At 43.8% G+C, this 21589-nt stretch overlaps 1 protein-coding gene across 2 annotated transcripts in view; it reads left to right on the top strand.

Annotated features, from left to right (window-relative positions):
* The window catches only part of LOC126188403 (protein GDAP2 homolog), a 1021851-nt gene that overhangs the window by 542484 nt on the left and 457778 nt on the right, over positions 1–21589 (top strand). For both annotated transcript variants that reach the window (XM_049930006.1, XM_049930005.1), the window contains exon 6: positions 15952–15991. The gene's annotated coding sequence lies outside the window, so the exon portion shown is untranslated. The remainder of the gene's footprint in view (positions 1–15951; positions 15992–21589) is intronic.

Genomic DNA, 21589 nt, shown 5'->3' with positions numbered 1-21589 from the left:
AGCAGCCCGTAGAATTCAAGTTCCTTTGAAATATTGCTGTTGGCATAAAGGAAACTAATTATTGCAAATGATGAATGCTAAGACGCAGAATAATCGTGTTATTGTTATCATCATCAATACCATCATCATCATCATCATCATCATCAGGCTGTGAAATAAGGCAGTGTAAGAGGTCTTCTTGTAATTTTCACTCTGAAACCCCTCCCGACTGATCCCAAAGACGTTGCTGTGAACGAAGATAACATTACAACACTATCTGGACATTACTCAGGGTACAAACACGTTTGATAACAGTGGGAAGTGAAACATCATGTAATTATTACTTCTATACAACATTTCGTTGACAGCGTAGACATGAAGAAAAGCTCTGCACATCGTTTTACTAAGTAAGTCGTGTAATTAAATAGCTGAACTAATTACTACCGAAAGCGAATATCTCATATGTCAAATATGTTCGTGACAGGACTGTATCAGAGAAGGAATGAGCCACAGCGTTACGAATGAAAATGCCCAGCATTCGTAATGGGTCTGACATGTAAACAAAGGGAAGTCATGAGTCGTGTAACGGAAAGGATTTATGACAATGATCCTGTCGATTATGGATCCACAGACAATAGCCCACATTTTTCCACAGCACAGAAGAGTAGCTGGCTCTACATTGTTCACCTATCCCAGGATCCCAGGACCCGGGGACATTCTCGTGTGACCGTAGAGCATGTACGCGACTGTTCATTTTAAACACGTGTGTTCACCTGTAATTAGGGCATTAATATGCACTTCTCAAGAAGCAAACACTGTAATTCACCTTCGCCGACGTGTCGTTAACTCTGAGATATTCGCGGATAATTATGTACTGAAATTTCATTGTATTCCTAAGAAAACCAGCGGACGTATTTAGCTTTCACGTCTTACGCACTCTGACTGCGATACCACATAATCGCGTGTCAGAGTCAACGTGTTTAACACGTGCAGTCACACTGAATAATGTTGTCAGCTGTTGAACTAATACATTATAATCAAACTCGAAGGATCCTTATTTTTCTGCGAAGTATGGCAACCTACGATGCAATACGCGAAAGATGGATGATCAACACGTTTTTTTTTTTTTGTTTTTTTGTTTTGTTTTTAGTGTGCGGGTGGACAACTGTGTGCTTCTGAAGTTCTACTTTTGTCTAACACTGTAATTTAACCCTCTATTGAGGGCGATGTGTCTAGAAAGAATATAGAAGTATTTGATATCAGTATCATGTAGGAAACATTTCCTAACGACTTGCAAGCTTCTATTTATTTAGTCACAAACAGGCTTTCTGCATATTAGTTTATCGATAGGTGGCAACTGAATGTCGTAAACACAGAGGAAATGATGTGAGACGGATATTCTGTATACAAAAGATACAAAATTTTGACATGTAGAATGTTTAAATAGGAGAGTGTTACTTTTCTATGGCACGCAGAAATAGTTACAGTATCTAGAACAGGAAACTAAACTTTTTGTATGGAGATGCGTTTGACAACAGAGCAAAATAAAGCTTTATTTACAATTTTAATCTAGTATTTGCAGCTTGAACGTAATTTAAGAAATGGGGGAAATAGGATTTGAACATTTAATACTATGCATGTATTCAGTGACATGTGTTTGTTGATTTGCGGTATTTCCAATAGGGTCATCTTTCCGGCTTTCATAACAGAATCTGAAACTTCGCATTCTGCGTCGTACGAGTGGTTGTCTGTTAAACGATGATCGGCAAAGTTTGAATCTTCCTTAATCTCTAGTTTTTCTCATGTTCAGATAACCTGCCACAGATCTGCCTGACTGAGCAATATACAATTTCCCAAAGTGCTTGCATGTGATTTTAGACACATCACTCTGTTCCAAGGAGGGCAGTTTGTCTCGCAACTGTACACCTGAATTTTACGGTTCCAGCAGCATATTACAATTTTTGTTCAGTGGTAAAGACAAACTGCAACTCTTTCATTACTGATAATACACTAGACACACTTCACGAGGCAGATTAAAGAAAGACAAGCGTACAATAATAGCACTTGTAGATTTGGAGAACCCTTTTCACAGTGTTGACTTGAACACTCTCTGAATGGTATTTTGAAGGTAGCAGAGATAAAATTTCGGCAGCGAAAGTTTATCTAGAATTTGTACAGAAGCCAGACTGCAGCTGTAAGAGTCAAGTGATAAGAAAGGTGGTGAGAAGAGTGTAAGGCACGGTTGTAGCCGCTTCCCAATGTTATTCGATTTGCGCACTGAGAAAGCAGTAAATGTAGCCAAGAAAAATTTTGGAAATAGAATTAAATTTCAGGAAAAAATTAAAAATTTTTATCATTCGCACGTCGTTGTAATGCTTTCCGATACGGCAGAGGACTTAAAACGGGAGATGAGTGGAATGGTCGGTGCCTAGAAAAGGACTTGTAAGGTAAACATCAACAAAACTAGAACAAGGATAAAAGGAACGCTGTCGAATTTCACTAGACGATGCTGAGAGGATTAGATTACTGAAGAAGACACTGAAAGTAGTAGGTGAGTTGTCCTATTTTGGCAGCAAAACAAGTGGCGCTGGCAGAAATGGAGAGGATATAAAATGCAGACTGACAATAGCAAGAAAAGCGTTTCAGAAAAAGAGAAACTCATTAATGTCGAAAACAAATTTGTAGGTGATAGGCATTCTTTTCCGAATGTATTTTTCCTTAGTGCGGACTAGAAAAGTGGGCAATAAACAGTTCAGACCAGAAGAGAATAGAAGCTTTCGAAATGTAGTGCTCCAGAAAAATAACTACTGAGGAGATGCTGAGTCCGCAGCTCGTGGTCTCGCTGTAGCGTTCTCGCTTCCCGAGTACGGGGTCCCGGGTTCAATTCCCGGTGGGGTCAGGGATTTTCTCTGCCTCGTGATGACTGGGTGTTGTGTGACGTCCTTAGGTTAGTTTGGTTTAAGTAGTTCTAAGTTCTAGGGGACTGATGACCATAGATGTTAAGTCCCATAGTGCTCAGAGCCATTTGAACCATTTTTGAGGAGATACTGAGTCTAACTGCACAGAAATGAAATATATGGCACAGCTTGACTAAAAGACGGGATCGATTAAGACACGTCATGACATGCATCTAGAAACAGTCAGTTTGATAATAAAGGGAAGTGTCGGGGATGAAAACTGTAGAGGGATAGCTAGAGATGAATACATTAAACAAATGCAAATGGATGCTGATTGTAGTAATTACGAAGAGATGAAGGAGCTTGCACAGGATAGACGCGTGGAGAGCTGCATCAAACCAGTCTTCGGACTGAAGACCACAACAAACACACACACATATTTATTACATATTTAACATATTTCCGAGATTTCCCTTCCCCCCCCTCCCTCAAGCGCGCACACACACACACACACACACACACACACACACACACACACACACACACACACGCCCTGCTCGTCTTGTACATAAGACTATTTTACTGCACTATGTCACCACACTGAAAGATGTTCAAATTACATAGGACGATAAACTACGAAATATAGGAGTACTAATGCGAGTAACAGATACAAGAGACAAAATCGCGCCTCGTCGAGCCACACCACACGCCTACTCTCCACTTCGTGATGTTTGGCTTATTGAGTAAATGCAGCTCGATATTCTACTGCAAGCAAGGGCCTTCTGCGCGATAACGTCCGCTGTCTATGGTTTCCTACGCAATGTTCGTACGGCAACTGGTTGGGATGGGCCTTCATTAGCTGACAGCAGCAGTTCTTGTCAGGTTAGAAAGAGATCGTCATTGACAAAGACTGAGACTCGCTTGCGGTCCTTGTGGGTTAGATCTTCTTACGACCACTGGTCTTACGCCATGTGACATGACTGCGAGTGATAAAACATTCCTGTCCGCGTTGACACGCCAACAGATCGGGGAACTACATTCCCGTTGTGGTCATTGGCATACGAAACACGATAGCTCCTTTTTGTCATTATGTCATGACTCCAGCTCGATCCATCTTGCGCTGATTCCGTAAAACTGGCTACCACAGACACACAACGTAACTTACGTCGGCGGGGTGGGTGAGGGGAAGAGGAGGGTGAGAGAGTCACAGGACTGCCTAGTATCAGTTCTACAGCATCTACAGCACTCCAAATTATCAGTGTACTCTATTAACGGGGTGACTGAGTTCACACGTCGCATCATGGATTGCCGCACTCTTTCGACGGTGCCGCCTCTCCGAATAGCGTCACAAGTGTCGTGAACCCGCTGTTGATGGGCCTGCACATCAGGAACTGGTGCAACATGCACATTGCTTTTCAGAAGCCCCCTGAGGTAAGAATCCAGGGGGTTTAACTCCGGCGATCTAGCAGGCTATGCTACAGGGCCTCCGCATCCTATCCAACGCCCGGGAAAGATGATGTTGAGGTGTAGACGAACGGTAATGCGGAAGCGGGGTGTGCTCCGCTATGCAGAAACCAGATAAACTGTCGTATTGCCAAACATTCTCAAGCAGCCCAGTCAGAGTACTCAGCAGGAAGTCCAGATAGGTTCCTCCATCGAGGCGTTGTGGAATAATAACCAGTCCAAGTACGTGGTCGCCAAGAATTCCTGCCCACATATTGACGCTGAACCGACGCTGATGAGACACTTCAGCCAGCCATTCCTCTTGGATTGTCTGTAGCTTACAAATTAGCAGATTAATGGTGGCAGTTCCAGTAAAGGTTGCTTCGTCGGTAAAGGGGACTAATGACAGAAACCCCATAATTGTGATGGTCTGGCAAAAACCATCGACAAAATCCTTCCCGTAGAGAGAAAGCTGCTGCTGATAATTCTTGCACTCGTTACAGGTGTTAGGGACAGTAGCTGTTAATATTTTTTTTTAGCCTCAGTTGCGCAAATTTTCTGGTCTTTACCAGGCTTCGGCTAAATTAATCTAGCCTTCTTCAGAAGCATAAAATTACTATAACATGCCAGGGTGAGGCACAGTCAACATTAAAATTAAAGAGTACCAACATAGTTGCCGCTGCCAACCGACCGCGTGGTGAAGAGATGCCGGGGCTGGACTTCAGCTAAATAGTCTTAATACGACATGGTAACACGGTACGATAGGTTTTATTTTTAATGTTGACTGTAGCCTTAATCTGGCATGTTATAATAATTTTATGCTTCCGAAGAAAACTAGATTAATTTAGCCGAATCCTGGTAAAGACCAGAAAATTTGCGCATCTGAGGCTGATTCTTCAAAATATCTATCACAGTTGCTGACTGGGCTGCAATACGCTAAATTTTTTTTATAGTAGCTGTTGTCACGCAGGATACGCATAATCGTACTTTGGCTTACACTATGTTGGCGGGCCACTTGCCTAGAGCTTGTACCACGATTCGTCTTAATATGCTGTAGATCCCGGTCCTCCAAATCTGGTGTACGCACAGTCCATCGCCTCCCCTGCACGTTCGTCTGTCCGAAAGGACCCATGATCACACAAACGCTCAAAAATAGCTTGAAATATTTTATGTGGTTGGTGTCTATGAGGGTGCTTGTTTGGTATAGCCATGCTGCCTCTATTCGTTTCCATATGCTTGGTCATACACAAAAAACACCATCTTGGCTTGTTCCCGACGTGGATACCGGACCATTCTGCTGCTTACAGTACGCTGCGTCACTCACATAGCCTGCAACACATAAGGAACACACGGCACGTGGTCAGAGGAACTTTCGTATGGTCAGATGAAATTTCATTCGTCAGCGCCATCTACTGTGACAACGACACATTTCCGGACACACATTCATAGGCCCTCTTTTCCTCCATCTGCAGGCAGGAATACGAGCCTGCAGTTTTTCGGCTGTATTAATGTTCACGCTGTAAAACTACAGCCTATCCACTTCCCTTTCTTAATTCTCTAACTTACCCATACGATTAAGGGATCTAACACACCTCGCTCAAACCAGTAGAATGCGTGTTTTATTTGTCCTTGTCGCAGTTTTCTTCTGCGTAGTGCCCGCTTCCAAGATGCGAAAGGGAGCCTACTTTACATCAACAATATTTTAGCCAAGATGATATCATTACTAGGCCATACAGAAGAACTGAATGTAATCGATAAAAATAACTGTTACAGTTTGTCACTGTCTCAGCTGTTCGCAGTACCCAACGTAACAAGAGCAGGTCGGTTAACTTTACAAAGCAAGATCAGTCAGTCATCCAGACTCTTGACCCTGCCCCTGCTGTGCCCCACTTGAGGAACCACAGGTTTGTGTGACCTCTTCCCGGTACGACTATCCGTATCGTAGAGGCACACAAGCAACCCTGTCTCGGGAAGATTCACCGTCCGTCTTTAAGACTTAGGGAAACATACAAATTAGCCACATTGTGGACAGAAACCATGTTGACAGAAGCAATTTATAATCTGCGCTTACTGAGATCAACACAAGATTTTTCACAGAAATAACCGGTTTCTACTAATATCAACCATCTTCAGATGATGATGATAAGCAGCGGTGTATTTCAGTGTTGGAGGAAAGCAAGAGTTGACAGCTTGATTGCTTACATGTAACACGGCAGTATGCAGCTGCTTTTCATCATGATCGGAAGATGGACTATGTCAGCTGAAATTGGCTATTTTTCTCTGTCTTTTACAGTTGTGCCAGTGAATAAAAAAATTTAAAAGAATTCTAGGACTAGGCTGATCGTCGTTTCCCTCTATCACTTCAGTCTACAATTTCATATGTTCTCTGCGAACCACTGCGAGAGAGTCCGCTCCTGGTAGCTGAGTAGTCAGCGCGACGGATTGTCGTGCCTAACGGCCCGGGTTCGATTCCCGGCTGGGTCGGGGATTTCCTCCGCTCGGGGACTGGGTGTTGTGTTGTCCTTATCGTCATCGTTTCATCCCCATCGACAGGCAAGTCGCCGCAGTGGCGTCAACTCGAGACTTGCACCGGGCGAACGGTCTACCCGACGTACGGCCCTAGCCACACGCCATTTCCATTTATTGTGAGAGAGTAAATTACATCGAAATAGCCGCGTGCGATTAGCCGAGCGGTCTGGGGCGCTGCAGTCATGGATTGTGCGGCTGGTCCCGGCGGAGGTTCGAGTCCTCCCTCGGGCATGGGTGTGTGTGTTTGTCCTTAGGATAATTTAGGTTAAGTAGTGTGTAAGCTTAGGGACTGATGACCTTAGCAGTTAAGACCCATACGATTTCACACACATTTCAACATTTTTCAACATCGAAACAAAATATTACGGATTCTTTCTGTTCCAACCGCGTACAGAATTCTGGAAGAAAGACTGCTGAAATTCCTTCGTATGTGCTGTCATTCGCGTAATCTTGTCTTGGCGCTCTCTGTGCGAGGGATATGAAATACATTTTTAGCTTCTTCAACTTGCACCAATTCTTGAAACATTGTAAGTAGGCTTTCGTCGGATAATCGGAGTCTATCTTCAACCGTCTTCTAATTCAGATTTGTTCATGTCTCTGTGAAACTCTTCCGTGAGTCAAACTAACTTGTGGCTTTTTTTAGATGAGGCTCTTCAATAGCATTCCGATCAAGGCAAGCTCTTAAGTATTCTTTACCTTTGATACTATGTGACGATGTAAGAACATTTGTAACAGATTTTTGTGTTTTCTCCGAGTGTGTGGATTCTTTTCCATGGTTAACACTTTGACTATAACGGATCGTGGTGAAACGTTGGAGAGGGGGACGCGTCTCGCCGCTTACCGGTCCCTGGGGGACGCCTGACTACGTCCATTCGTCTACCAACCTATTCCTCACACGTTCTTTTACTATTAACGATTCTGCAGATGCTCATCACGTTTTTAGCCTTGCCGTATTTACTACTAAATAACTTAGCAATACTTCACACTTACTAAGTATGTATGGGAATTGCATATACGTCCTCTTCATGGGTGTCCCTGGGAATTGTGCCCCAAATTCGTCTCCTTGCTGCAACTTCGTCAACTTTGAAGGTATGGAACTGGAAATTATAATAAATCATACGGAAGAAACAATTTGTCTAATTGTTTAAATGACCTATTACGTAGCTAAAACCGACTGTGAGGCAACAAACAAAACAACATATATTCACAGCGCGCCCACACGCTCTCTCTCTCTCTCTCTCTCTCTCTCTCTCTCTCTCTCTCTCTCTCACGTGCACGCACACACACACACACACACACACACACACACACACACACACACACACACACACACACACGTACGTGTTTCTACTACCGCCTGAAACGTGTCTGCATAAGGATTCCTCCCTTCTCGTTCCGGACACGTTTCTGCATACCATCGAGCTGCCTCGCTGGCAACCTCATTACACGTGCAGTCTCATTACATATGCCTAAGCAAATGAAAGTCGTAGTACGGAACTTTGTCAGAGATCCGCCACAATTAACAGGATGACGTGTGTGTGTGTGTGTGTGTGTGTTGTAAGTAGGCTGTTTAGGTTTTTATGTTGGTAACGTCACGTAGCGCTCTGTATGAAAATCACTGACTGTGCTGTGTGCAGTCTGTGGCTGGTTTGCATTGTTGGAATATTTGCTATTGTAGTGTTGGGCAGTTGGATGTGAACAGCGCGTAGCGTTGCGCAGTTGGTGGTGAGCCGCCAGCAGTGGTGGATGTGGGAAGAGATATGGCAGAGTTTTGACGATCTGGACGTGTGTCCGTCAGAAAAAGGAAATTTGTCACGAACTGATATATATAAGATGACTTTTGAACATTATTAAGGTAAATACATTGTTTGTTCTCTATCAAAATCTTTCATTTGCTGACTATGCCTATCAGTAGTTAGTGCCTTCAGTAGTTAGAATCTTTTATTTAGCTGGCAGTAGTGGCGCTCGCTGTATTGCAGTAGTTCGAGTAACGAAGATTTTTGTGAGGTAAGTGATTCATGAAAGGTATAGGTTATTGTTAGTCAGGGCCATTCTTTTGTAGGGATTATTGAAACTGAGTGCGTTGCGCAAAAAAAAAAAACCCTAAGGGGATGTTTCTGTACATACAAAACTACTGTATTTCAAAAGTTGGAGTTAACGACGCTATTAGGTACCAAACAGGCCAGTATGATATTCTGTTTATGGATATGTATTGACAGGGACATCAAAACACGAAGAATAACCAGTACTCCAGCAGCGGCTGAGTAGCGCTGCCACATGACGGTGTCAGACAATGCGCTGAGCGGTGGTACATAAGACGGGCATAGGAAGACGTGGCGAAAAAATGTTTACCGATATAAGTGCTATAAGACATTGGAGCTGGCAGTGTAGGCATCTCTGTCTTCTTCTTGCCACACCGTACGGGGAACACAACTCGTGCACGCCTTCAGAAGTAACAGACATTATGGTGATAATGTGCTCCGAAGCTTTTCTTATACAGTCATCCTGTTAACTCTCTGTGACAGTGTTCCGTACTACGACTTTCATTTGCTTAGGCATATGTAATGAGACTGCACGTGTAATGAGGCTGCCAGTGAGGCAGCTCGATGGTGTGCTGAAACGTATGCGGAACGAGAAGGGAGGTATCCTTCTGCAGACACGTTTCGGGCTGTAGTAGAAACACCAGCGAAGTAGGCCTATGCGAAATCTAATCAATGCCTTTGCGTTGGATATGGTACACAGAAATACACACATCAGTACAAGGACGCCCGCTAGGAAGCTACAAATCTCACGATGCACTCTGTATGGCATACTGAAACACTCAAACATGAACCCATACCACCAGCACGTGCACCAAAGGCTTTCAGTGGATGAAAAGGCCAAGTGGCTAAACTTTGTCAACGTTTTGTGGCACATCGATTCCGAACTGTATTGTATTGTATGTTAACCGGGACCTAGAAACGACGGAGAGCCTCCGTCCCCTCCGCACCCACAGTGGTCCACAACCCCACGACGACTGCCGCAGTCCACTTCACCCCTCCGCCGCCCCCACACAGAACCCAGCGTTAATGTGCGGTTCGGCCCCCGGTGGAAACGTCTCACACCAGACGAGTGTAACCCCTATGTTTGCGTGGTAGAGTAATGGTGGTGTACGCGTACGTGGAAAACTTGTTTGCGCAGCAATCGCCGACATAATGTAGCTGAGGCGGAATAAGGGGAACCAGCCCGCATTCGCCGAGGCAGATGGAAAACCGCCTAAAAACCATTCACAGACTGGCCGGCTCACGCCGGACCTCTACACAAGTCCGCCGGGCGGATTCATGTTGGGGAACAGTCTCTCCTTCCCGCCCGGAAAGCCGTGCGTTAGACCGCACGGCCAACCGGACGAGCATGCCGAACTGTACTGCCAAACATTGTTGGGCCTCCGTGGACCGTCAGTTGCCGGGGTAGTATTATAGGTAAGCGTGTCGTTGGTCCCCCCCCCCCCCCCCCCCGTTATTTTATTTTATTTTATTTTTATTTTATTTTTTTTAAGGCATAATACGCGAGAGAACGCACACCAGTTTCCTTCCGAACGGACTGCTTGTTCTGCCCGACGATATTTATTTAAGAACGCGGCAAGTGAGGTTGATACAAGAGGATGGTGGACCCAGAGGTGCCACTGCACTGCATCTGTGCGCCAAGCAGCACGTGGTCACCAGGCAGACATACGGATGTTCAATGGCCAGGTCGCACGATCTGTCTGTCCTCTACTTCTATTTCTGTGTTACGGTAAAGGATATGGTGTACCCAGAACAATGTAAAACCGTGGCGAGATGAAAAATCGCGTCAAGTACACTTTCTCTGGACTTTTTGGCTCATACGATGTACTGCTTGCTACAGATAGCATCCATTTTAGACTGGAACGGTGCAGAGATAGAAAAAAAATGGCGGTTTGTTTGAACAACTACAGTAAGGGACTGAACCAATGAAACAGTGGTTAACTTTGGTTTCCTCTTTTCCTGTTTCCCTTTTTTACTGTGTTCTACTGGCTAGCTTACTTTAAGAAGACTTTAGGATTTTTTGCTGTATTATTTGAACTGTAAGTAGATCACGTGTCCATAACGAAGATACACTACTGGCTATTAAAATTGCTACACCACGAAGATGACGTGCCACAGACGCGAAATTTAACCGAAGATGCTGTGATATGCAAATGATTAGCTTTTCAGAGCATTCACACAAGATTGGCGCCGATGGCGACACCTATCACGTGCTGAAGTGACGATAGTTTGCAACCGAGTTCTCATACTCAAACAGCAGTTGACCGGCGTTGCCTGGTGAAACGAAGTTGTGATGCCTCGTGTAAGGAGGAGAAATGACTACCATCACGTTTCTGACTTTCATAAAGGTCGGATTGTAGCCTATCGCGATTGCGGTTTATCGCATCGCGACATTGCTGCTCGCGTTGGTCGAGATCCAATGACTGTTAGCAGAATATGGAATCGATGGGTTCAGGAGGGTAGTACGGAACGCCGTGCTGGATCCCAACGGCCTCATATCACTAGCAGTTGAGATGACAGGCATCTTATCCTCATGGCTGAAACGGATCGTGCAGCCACGTCTCGATCCCTGAGTCAACAGATGGGGGACGTTTGCAAGACAACAACCATCTGTTGTTCGATGACGTTTGCAGCAGCATGAACTGTCAGCTCGGTGTCCATGGCTGCGGGTACCCTTGATGCAGCATCACAGACAGGAGCGCCTGCGATGGTGTAGTGTAGAGATGGGAAAACTGAAACACGTAAATGTTTCGAAACAAATGAAACAGTACAATGTAATGTTTCGATACGGTGTTTCGGAACAGTGAAACAGTTTGTGTTTTGTAATCTAATAAACCTACACATTTTATCATCTTGAATGTCTACTGTATAAGTATGACCATATAAACACAAATGAGGTGCGAGAGCGCTAATCATATCGCAGAAAGTATGAAACTATCACTTAGGCGTCTTGGCAGTTTCGTATTTCCTGCAGCAAATGCGCTGCTTTTGTGTCATGTGACTTTCATACTTTTCAATTGGCTGAGGAAAGCCTTAGCTGAAGACAGAAGAACCACCACGAACGGAACTGGAGGTGGGAGCAAACTGCAGAAACAACAGATATGCTACTGGGATTCCCACATTCCATTGGTATGGCTAATATACCCATCTTGCTAATTTCCATGCACACAAAGGGAATCATTGTGGGTAATAGACACAGTGACTATAGACTCACAAATAACGCCAAATAATTCGAATAAATAACAAAATATAACAGAAAAAATTTTGTGTTTCAAGGTGTTTCGAACCGTTACTATAAATTTACGATGCTTCCCGTTCACCATTACAGTATCAGTGATATGTCAAACAGATTGCTTACAATTATATCTATATCAAATTTATGTACATGTCTAATAACGGTCACTCTACGCCTTTTTTTATTTAAAATGTTGTAGTCTTACTTGCGTTTCTTAATATGATTACTGTACATGAACAGAGAAGCGTATGTTATAAAAAAGTATAATTTAACTGAATGATTTTCACATATTTATTATTTTGAATGTGAAGAGTATGCGTTGTTTTATTGTTTGGTTAGTGTTTATAAAGCAGATGTTACGCCATTTCGGAATAGGACAGTCAGCTAAAAATGAAGCTTTATTTTCGGATATCTTAAGCTTCATGCTATTGCTTGTCAAAAGATTTCGACACTCTTGAAAGTGTTTCATGAAGTGGTATGTTGTGTTTCAGTACCTGTGCCGAACCCGAATCTCGTCCGACACAGAGCGGAATGAAACATCACTGTTTCGATACAATTAGTCCGTTCCAGGCACAGGTGGACTGAAACAGTCTTATTTTGAAACAACGATACAGTTTCTGTGTCTGGCTCGAAATCCGAGACAGGGGCGGAATGAAACACCACTGTTTCGAAACAGTGAGCAATAGCCGTTCCGAAACACTGAAACAGTTCCAGGTATCGATACACTGTATCGAAACATAGAAACAGTGGCCAAGTCTAGTGTACTCAACGACGAACCTGGGTGCACGAATGGCAAAACGTCATTTTTTCGGATGAATCCATGTTCTGTTTACAGCACCATGATGGTCGCATCCGTGTTTGGCGACATCGCGATGAACGCACATTGGAAGCGTGTATTCGTCATCGCCGTACTGGCGTATCACCCGGCGTGATGGTATGGGGTGCCATTGGTTACACGTCTCGGTCACCTCTTGTTCGCATTGACGGCACTTTGAACAGTGGACGTTACATTTCAGATCTGTTACGGCCCGTGGGTCTACCCTTCATTCGAACCCTGCAAAACCCTACATTTTAACAGGATAATGCACGATCTAAGGTCCTATACGGGCCTTTCTGGATACAGAAAATGTTCGACTGCTGCCCTGGCCAACACATTCTCCAGATCTCTCACCAATTGAAAACGTCTGATCAATGGTGGCCGAACAACTGGCTCGTCACAATACGCCAGTCACTACTCTTGATGGACTATGGTATCGTGTTGAAGCTGCATGGGCAGCTGTACCTGTACACGCCATCCAAGCTCCGTTTGACTCAATGTCCAGGCGTATCAAGGCCGTTATTACGGCCAGAGATGGTTGTTCTGGGTACTGATTTCTCAGGATCTATGCACCAAAATTGCGTGTTAATGTAATCACATGTCAGTTCTAATATAATATATTTGTCCAATGAATACCCGTTTATCATCTGCATTTCTTCTTGGTGTAGCAATTTTAATGGCCAGTAGTGTAAATTAATTAAGTAGTAAAATAAGCTTATTGTTGATTATGGAATGCACATCAGAACGCGATATTACATTATCCTGTATTGAGGAAATGTTAGATGACGATCACTTTGGTTTTAGGAAAGGTAAATGCACCAGAGAGGCAGTTCTGACGTTGCGGTTGATAATGGAAGCAAGACTAAAGAAAACTCAAGACACGTTCATAGGATTTGCCGACCTGGAAAAAGCGTTCGACAATGTAAAATGGTGCGATATGTTTGAAATTCTGAGGAAAATAGGGTAGGCTATAGGGAGAGACGGGTAATATAGAACATCTGCAAGAGTCAAGCTAGAATAATAAGAGTATAAGACCAAGAACGAAGTGCTCGGACTAAAAAGGATGTAAGACAGGGTAGTAGTTTTTCGCCCTTACTGTTCAATCTGTACATCGAAGAAGCAGTGATGGAAATAAAAGAAAGTTCAAGAGTGGAGTTAAAATTCAAGGTGAAAGGATATCAGTGATAAGATTCGCTGATGATATTGCTATTCTCATTGAAAGTGAAGAAAAATCACAGGATTTGCTGAATGGAATGGACAGTCCAGTGAGTACAGAATATGCATTGGGAATAAATCGAAGAAAACGAAAGTAATGAGAAGTGGTAGAAATACATCAGGATTGGGGATCACGCAGTAGATGAAGTTAAGGAATTCTGCTACCTAGGCAGCAAAATAAACCATGACGGACGGAGCGAGGACGATGTAAAACAGCAGGCTAGCACTGGCAAAAAGGGTATTCCTGGCCAAGAGAGGTCTACTAGTATCAGACATAGGCCTTAATTTGAGGAAGAAATTTCTGAGAATGTACTTTTAGAACACAGCATTGTATCGTGTTGAAACATGGACTGTGGGAAAACCAGAACAGAAGAAAGAAAATGAAATGACCGTCTGGCATTGATGGCCGCGAGGTCCCGGCCAGGGAAGTTCCGCCGCAGGGTGTAAGTCCTATTTAGAATGAGATTTTCACTCTGCAGCGGAGTGTGCGCTGATATGAAACTTCCTGGCAATTTAAAACTGTGTGCGGGACCGAGACTCGAACTCGAGACCTTTGCCTTTTGCGGGCAATTGCTGTACCAACTGAGCTAACCAAACACGACTCACGTCCCGTCCTCGGTCCGGCACACAGTTTTAATCTGCCAGGAAGTTTCATATCAGCGCACACTCCGCTGCAGAGTGAAAATCTCATTCTGGAAACATCCCCCAGGCTGTGGCTAAGCCATGTCTCCGCAATATCCTTTCTTTCAGGAGTGCTAGTTCTGCAAGGTTCGTAGGAGAGCTTCTGTAAAGTTTGGAAGGTAGGAGACGAGGTACTGGCAGAAGTAAAGCTGTGAGGACGGGGCGTGAGTCGTGCTTGGGTAGCTCAGATTGTAGAGCACTTGCCCGCGAAAGGCAAAGGTCCCGAGTTCGAGTCTCGGCCCGACACACAGTTTTAATCTGCCAGGAAGTTTCAAGTCCTATTTAAGATGGCTCCAAACTGGGCAACTTGCGCGTCGGTGACGATGATGTGATGATGAGGACAACACAACACCATTCCACGGGCGGAGAAAGTCTCCAACCCGGCCGGGAATCGTTACCACTCAGCTAACCAGGCGGACAGATCATAGATAACTGCAGCTGCGTAAGTGTAAGGTTACTATTAATATACATTTTCGTAAAGCATACCTTCACCTTCAGTTGATAATTACCTATCCAACATAAAATCATGTGTCCTTCCTAGGAAGACACCCTCAGCTAGTCACAGGTATTGTTTAATACCACATATAACCCTAAAATTGTTAATAAACTTCGATGTTGTGGTTTCCGGTAGTAAGGAAATACTGAATCCAGTTGATTGTCTTGTTCCATGGTTTTCAGGACGTGAGAAAAGTACGAGTTACGTTCCGCATGACCGATGTTTCGTGCTGGTTGGCATGGAGGAGAGCAACTGTGTAATTTCATTGTTAATTTGATGAGACCACTATCGCCTTTACAGATATCTGCTGATGAGATACTGCTACTGCTCCAATAAACTATACGTAGACGTCTGTGGCTTTTTGATTTCTAATTTCACTTTGCATCGTCAAAACCTTCCACGCGATCTGCAGAGACCAAGAACGTATACTGAAGTTTCTGAAGTATACTGAAATTTACGAAGACTAAAACTATGAGCATCATATTAAGTTTTGTTGCATTCACACTCTTCTGAACTGAATTTTCTGGCAAAGTTGTCACAGCTGATTATTCTTTATGATAAACGTATGAAAAATTCACCTCTGCCGAATATTAAAAAATGTTTGTGCATTGTTACAGACGCTGCACTTCGAAACTTCGCTTTCCTGGCTGGTCCTTTGTAAGTACAGATCCTGTTTTTCTTTCTTTTTCTTTTTTATTCCTGCGCGCGGCGTTGCTTTTACAGCTTCATCCCGTTCAGGCCCGCTGCTCGCCAGCCAGAGCTGTTGCCCCTGCGAGAAGGCCGCCGCTTTATATATTGATTCCGGGCGCGCGGCCCCGATATGTGAGGTCCCTCTGCCGCTATGCTGCCATCTCCGCCCAGAGATTCGATCTTGGAAACAGCCAGAGTCCGCCCATTTCCGTTCCGTAATTGCATCACATCTACGAGTCTGGATGTGTGCCAACCGGAGCTAATGTCACTCTGTTAAATTACGCCGCAGAACTGATTTCATCGTCACGGCTTACACTCGATTGTGTGACGTTACCGCTCCCGAGAGAGAGAGAGAGAGAGAGAGAGAGAGAGAGAGAGAGAGCGGTGAAAAATACTAGTGTCCTAACTGACAGGAATGTGGTTTCAATTATCATCCATTCACGTTGGTTTCAATGTAATTCTACTCGTATAATACGAGACGTATATCGGTGTAATATTATTTTCGTTGACTTCTGTTGCTGTTGTGTGATATCCTGACAACAGAAACGTCGATTGTTACGACGCAGATTTCAACCTTCGTTACTGGTACACGTATATCGCACAAGACACTATACAGAGAAATGGTAAACAGTACCTCTCACCAGTATCAGGCACATCCTGTCCTACTAAATTCTTTTATCAATATAAGGGCAGTTATTTTCTACAGGGTTTTTCAGATAATGTGTTTTTCTGTAACTTACATAATAAGTGAAACGAATACTTACTTAGATAGGTAAAATGGTTCAAATGGCTATGAGCCCGCATCTCGTGGTCGTGCGGTGGCGTTCTCGCTTCCCACACCCGGGTTCCCGGGTTCGATTCCCGGCGGGGTCAGGGATTTTCTCTGCCTCGTGATGGCTGGGTGTTGTGTGCTGTCCTTAGGTTAGTTAGGTTTAAGTAGTTCTAAGCTCTAGGGGACTGAAGACCATAGATGTTAAGTCCCATAGTGCTCAGAGCCATTTGAACCAAATGGCTCTGAGCACTATGGGACTTAACTTCTGAGGTCATCAGTCCCCTAGAACTTAGAACTACTTAAACCTATCTAACCTAAGGACATCACACACATCCGTGCCCGAGGCAGGATTCGAACCTGCGACCGTAGCGGCCGCGCGGCTCCGCACTGTAGCGCCTAGAACCGCTAGGTCACTGCGGCCGGCTTATAGGTAAACGTAAGGGTGAAAGGATATCAACGATAAGATTCGCTGATGACATTGCTATCCTCGGTAAAGGTGAAGAAGTCAATAATTTAAAAACAGTCTTAATCGCATTTATTATTATACCGCCAACCGGTTTCAACCCGACGTAGGGGTCATCTTCTGGGCGTTTACACCATTGGTCGACAGCTGGTGGTGTCACTCTTGTCTACATAACGGCAGGAAACTATGAAATAATAATAATAAATGCGATTAAGACTGTTTTTGAATGATTGATTAATCATACTAATCGCTGCTTCTCTCCACAACCATGTTGTCCAAAAAAAAAGGAAAAAAAAGTGAAGAAGAATTACAGGATCTGTCAAATGGAATTAACGGTCTAATGGATACAGAATATGAACTGAGAGTAAACGGAAGAAAGACGAAAGTAATGAGAAGTAGCATAAATGAGAATAACGAAAAACTTAAAGTCAGAATTGGAAGTTGAGGAATTCTGCTGCCTTGGAAGCAAAATAACCCCCGACGGACGAAGCAAGGAGAACATAAGAGACAGACTAGCACAGTAAAAAAGGCATTACTGGGCAAGAGAATTCTGCTGGTATCATATATAAGCCTTAATTTGAGGAAGAAATTTCTTAGGATGTACATGTGGAGTACAGCATTCTATGGTAGTAAATCATGGACCAGGGAAAACCGCAACAGAAGAGAATCGAGGAGATTGAGGTGTGGTGCTACAGAAGACTGTTGAAAATCTGGTAGACTGAGAAGGTAAGGAAACAGGAGTCTCCAAAGAATCGGCGGAGAAAGGAACACGTGGAAAACACAGACAAGAAGTAAGGACAGGTTGATAGGACACGGGCTAAGACATCAGGCAATAACTTCCATAATACTAGATGAAGAGGATAAAAACTGTAAAGTCAGACTGAGATTTGAATTCACACAACAAATAATTGAGGTTGTACGTTGCAAGTGCTGCTCGGAGATGAAGTGGTCGGCACAGGAGAGGAAATCGTATTGGGTTGTATCTAACCAATCAGAAGACTGATAAACCAAAAAAAATTATATTTCTTACGTAGAACATTTTTTTCTGTCACATACATGATTTACTTAAGCCAGCTGTGTACAAATGAAATTAAGCAAAATTTATGTCAGTTTTAGTTAGGGGCTATAAATTCCAAAGTTTTGGCGGCCGAGGCAACATGCTTTACGTAAATAATTTGCCTGTTTCATGGAGTGACGAGCTTCCTCGATGTGCTGTTTGAAGTCATGGCCGGTTACATTGTAGAACATATCCTTACACTGCCGTATAAAAGGCAGGTTCGATTGCGCAAACGGGGTTCGTTCTGCCACGGAGACTAGTGGAGAATAAACAAAGGATACACGCCCAGCAAGTACTGTGGTGTATTGATATTGTCGGCGAACGCTTCGATGTTTAAAATAAATAAAAAGAATGAATTTTCGCTATGCAGTGGAGTGTGCTGTGATTTGGAAACTTCCTAGCTGATAAACATAGGGTGTCAGACCAGGTCTCAAATCTCGAACCATTTCCTTTCACCGACAACTGCTCTAAAGACGGAGCTATTCAGCCACAACTCACGACCCGTCCTCCCAACTTTATTTCCACCAGTACCTTTAGCCTACTTTCGAAATTTACAAATCAAACAAGACTGCAAATGACGGTCAACAGCGACATAGCAACTCCCAAGCTACGCTAAGTTTTATGATGAGTGTCACTAGAAGGTATGAAGTAAGACAGTAGAGTCTAGTCTCATCTACATATATACTCCGCTAGCCACGAAGCGGTGTGTGGCGGAGGGCATAATTCGCGCCAAAGTCATATTCCCTCCCTGTTCCTCTACTCGCAGATCGCGCGAGGGAAGAACGACTGTCTGAACGCCTCAGTACGAGCTCTAATTTCCCTTATCTTTGAATGGTGATCATTCCGCGATTTGAAAGCTGGGGGTAACGATATATGCTCTTCATCCTCGGCGAAGATCGGATTTCGGAATTTAGTGAACAGCCCCTTCCGGTTAGCGCGTCGTCTATCTGCAAGTGTGTCCCACTTCAAACTTTCTATGAGATTTGTAACGCTCTCGCCATGGCTAAATGTACCAGTCACGAATCTTGCCGCTCTTCTTTGGACCTTCTAAATCTCTTGAATCAGACCCAACTGGTAAGGGTCCCATACAGACGAACAATACTCTAATACTGGACGAAGTAACGTATTGTAAGCAGTTTCCTTTGTTGAAGAACTGCATCGCTTCTGGATTCTACCAATAAACTGCAATCTAGAGTTACTTGTGTAATCTGATCATTCCGTTTGTGATCATTTCGAATCGTTACACCCAGATACTTGACGGATGTTACCGCTTCCAAAGACTGGACATTTATTTTGTACTCGTACATTAGTGCGGATTTTCGCCTTGTTAGATGCAGTAGGTTACACTTACTAATATTGAGAGATAACTGCCAGTCATAAAAAAAATGGTTCAAATGGTTCTAAGCACTATGAGACTTAACATCTGAGGTCATCAGTCCCCTACACTTAGAACTACTTAAACCTAACTAACCTAAGGACATCACACACATCCATGCCCGAGGCAGACAAAACAAACTATCAAATGGGTGAATGTACAGTTCGTTGAAGATTTATTCATAGCAAGCAGAAAGATAAATCTTAGACGCTACAACGACTGCTTTGATTGGTCGCAAAGCCTTTCTGCGCCATAATGTGTGATAGGTTGGTTTGCAACTATGGACTACGGGTATCACTCATACTGATGTCTCCTGAACCAAAAGATTCGTTTGAGCATGGCTCTGCTATAGGTGCCACAATCTTGCCTTCTCTCAGCTGTTTAGAACAAGGCTTAAAGTTTTTACTTACACTCGCTGAAAAAAAAAAAAATTGAAGCACTCGGAAAGGGAGGAGGACACAAAATTGAAATAATTGGTTGAGACGATATGTGGATGTACTCCATGGATTATAACGTCGTGTCAAATGTACCAAGAACTTCGCAGTATGAACTCATTTATCAGTATGAAATTGCCCAATCTCTGAAGTGTATACACTGATTCTGTTGGATAGGGTGTCCTAAAGCCGCTGCATCTCTTCTGGCACAAGCTGACTCACACCTGTTTTAGTTGGTCCTTGAAATCCCGGATACTGATAGTGAGATATAGTTGATGTCCGAACTGGTCCTACAAATGGTCAGTCGGGACAGATCTGGGGATCTTCTTGACCACAGAAGTGTCTCATCGTCACGCATAGTTCATAGAGACAAGTGTCATTTGTGAGTGAGCATTGTCATGTTGGAAAATGACACCACGATACTGTCGTATGAAGTCAACACATAAGAACGCAGGGTGCCCGTGAGGTACCGTTGTGCTATCAGAGTACCCTCGATCACCGCCAGCAGTGAACTGACGTCATACCTCAAGGCTTCCCTCGCCGTAACGCCAGGAGTAACACCGCTGTGCATCTCTGCATACACTAATCATTGCCACGGCTGAAGAAACGAGAAGTTGAAACGTTCCTTCCTCTCGTTCTTGCAGGTGCCTTAGTGTCGGTCGAAGTCTCACCTCGCAGCGGCGGGCGGAATCGACGCGCTCTTAGCGATGTGTGACACGTAACATAAAACGCAAAGCGTGTGCAGGTAATGTTCGCAAATCTGGTTCTTACAAGAGACTTCCTCTTCATCATTTCAGTAACTGCTCACACCGATAAGTACTTCCAAAAATGGATATAATTTCATATGCGATTTTTTTGGCATTTTCAAATGTAACTTGTAAATATTCATAAAAAACGGGCAGCTGATTTAAATATGTTTCGTGGTAACTCGTCAAAAGAGTGAACATGGCATTTCAGTAAAGGTGCAACTTTTTTTTACTTTTGCTGAAGTGCTGTACACATACTTTTGACGTCGCACTATGCGCGTATCCAAGTTATATGATAACGACTTTCTAATAAGTCGAAACAGATAATGATTATACTGTTTATGTACCAGAGTCCAGGAAGATTTAATAAAAGATTTTGCCAAAGCGAAGTTGTTTTCTCGCAGCCGCTTGGAACATTGTTAACGATACTACACAACGAACTTACGCTGAGGTGACATAAGTCACGGGACACCTCCTATCGTGCCGGACCTCCTTTTGCCTGTTGTAGTGCAACAACTCGACGTGGCATGGACTGCATAAGTTGTTGGAAGACCGCTACAGAAATATAGAGCCATGCTGCCGCTATAGCCGTCCATAATTGCGGAAGTGTTGCCGATGTAGGATTTTGCGCACGAACTGACCTCTCGACTATGTCCCAGTCGAGCGATCTGGGTGACCAAATCATTTACTCCAACTGTCCACAGAGCTGTTCAATGCA

Source organism: Schistocerca cancellata, chromosome 5, assembly GCF_023864275.1.
Source record: "Schistocerca cancellata isolate TAMUIC-IGC-003103 chromosome 5, iqSchCanc2.1, whole genome shotgun sequence".
In the NCBI taxonomy this organism is placed as follows: domain Eukaryota; kingdom Metazoa; phylum Arthropoda; class Insecta; order Orthoptera; family Acrididae; genus Schistocerca; species Schistocerca cancellata.
Note: the sequence above shows the minus strand (reverse complement) of the source record. Positions and strands in the feature narration are given on the sequence as shown.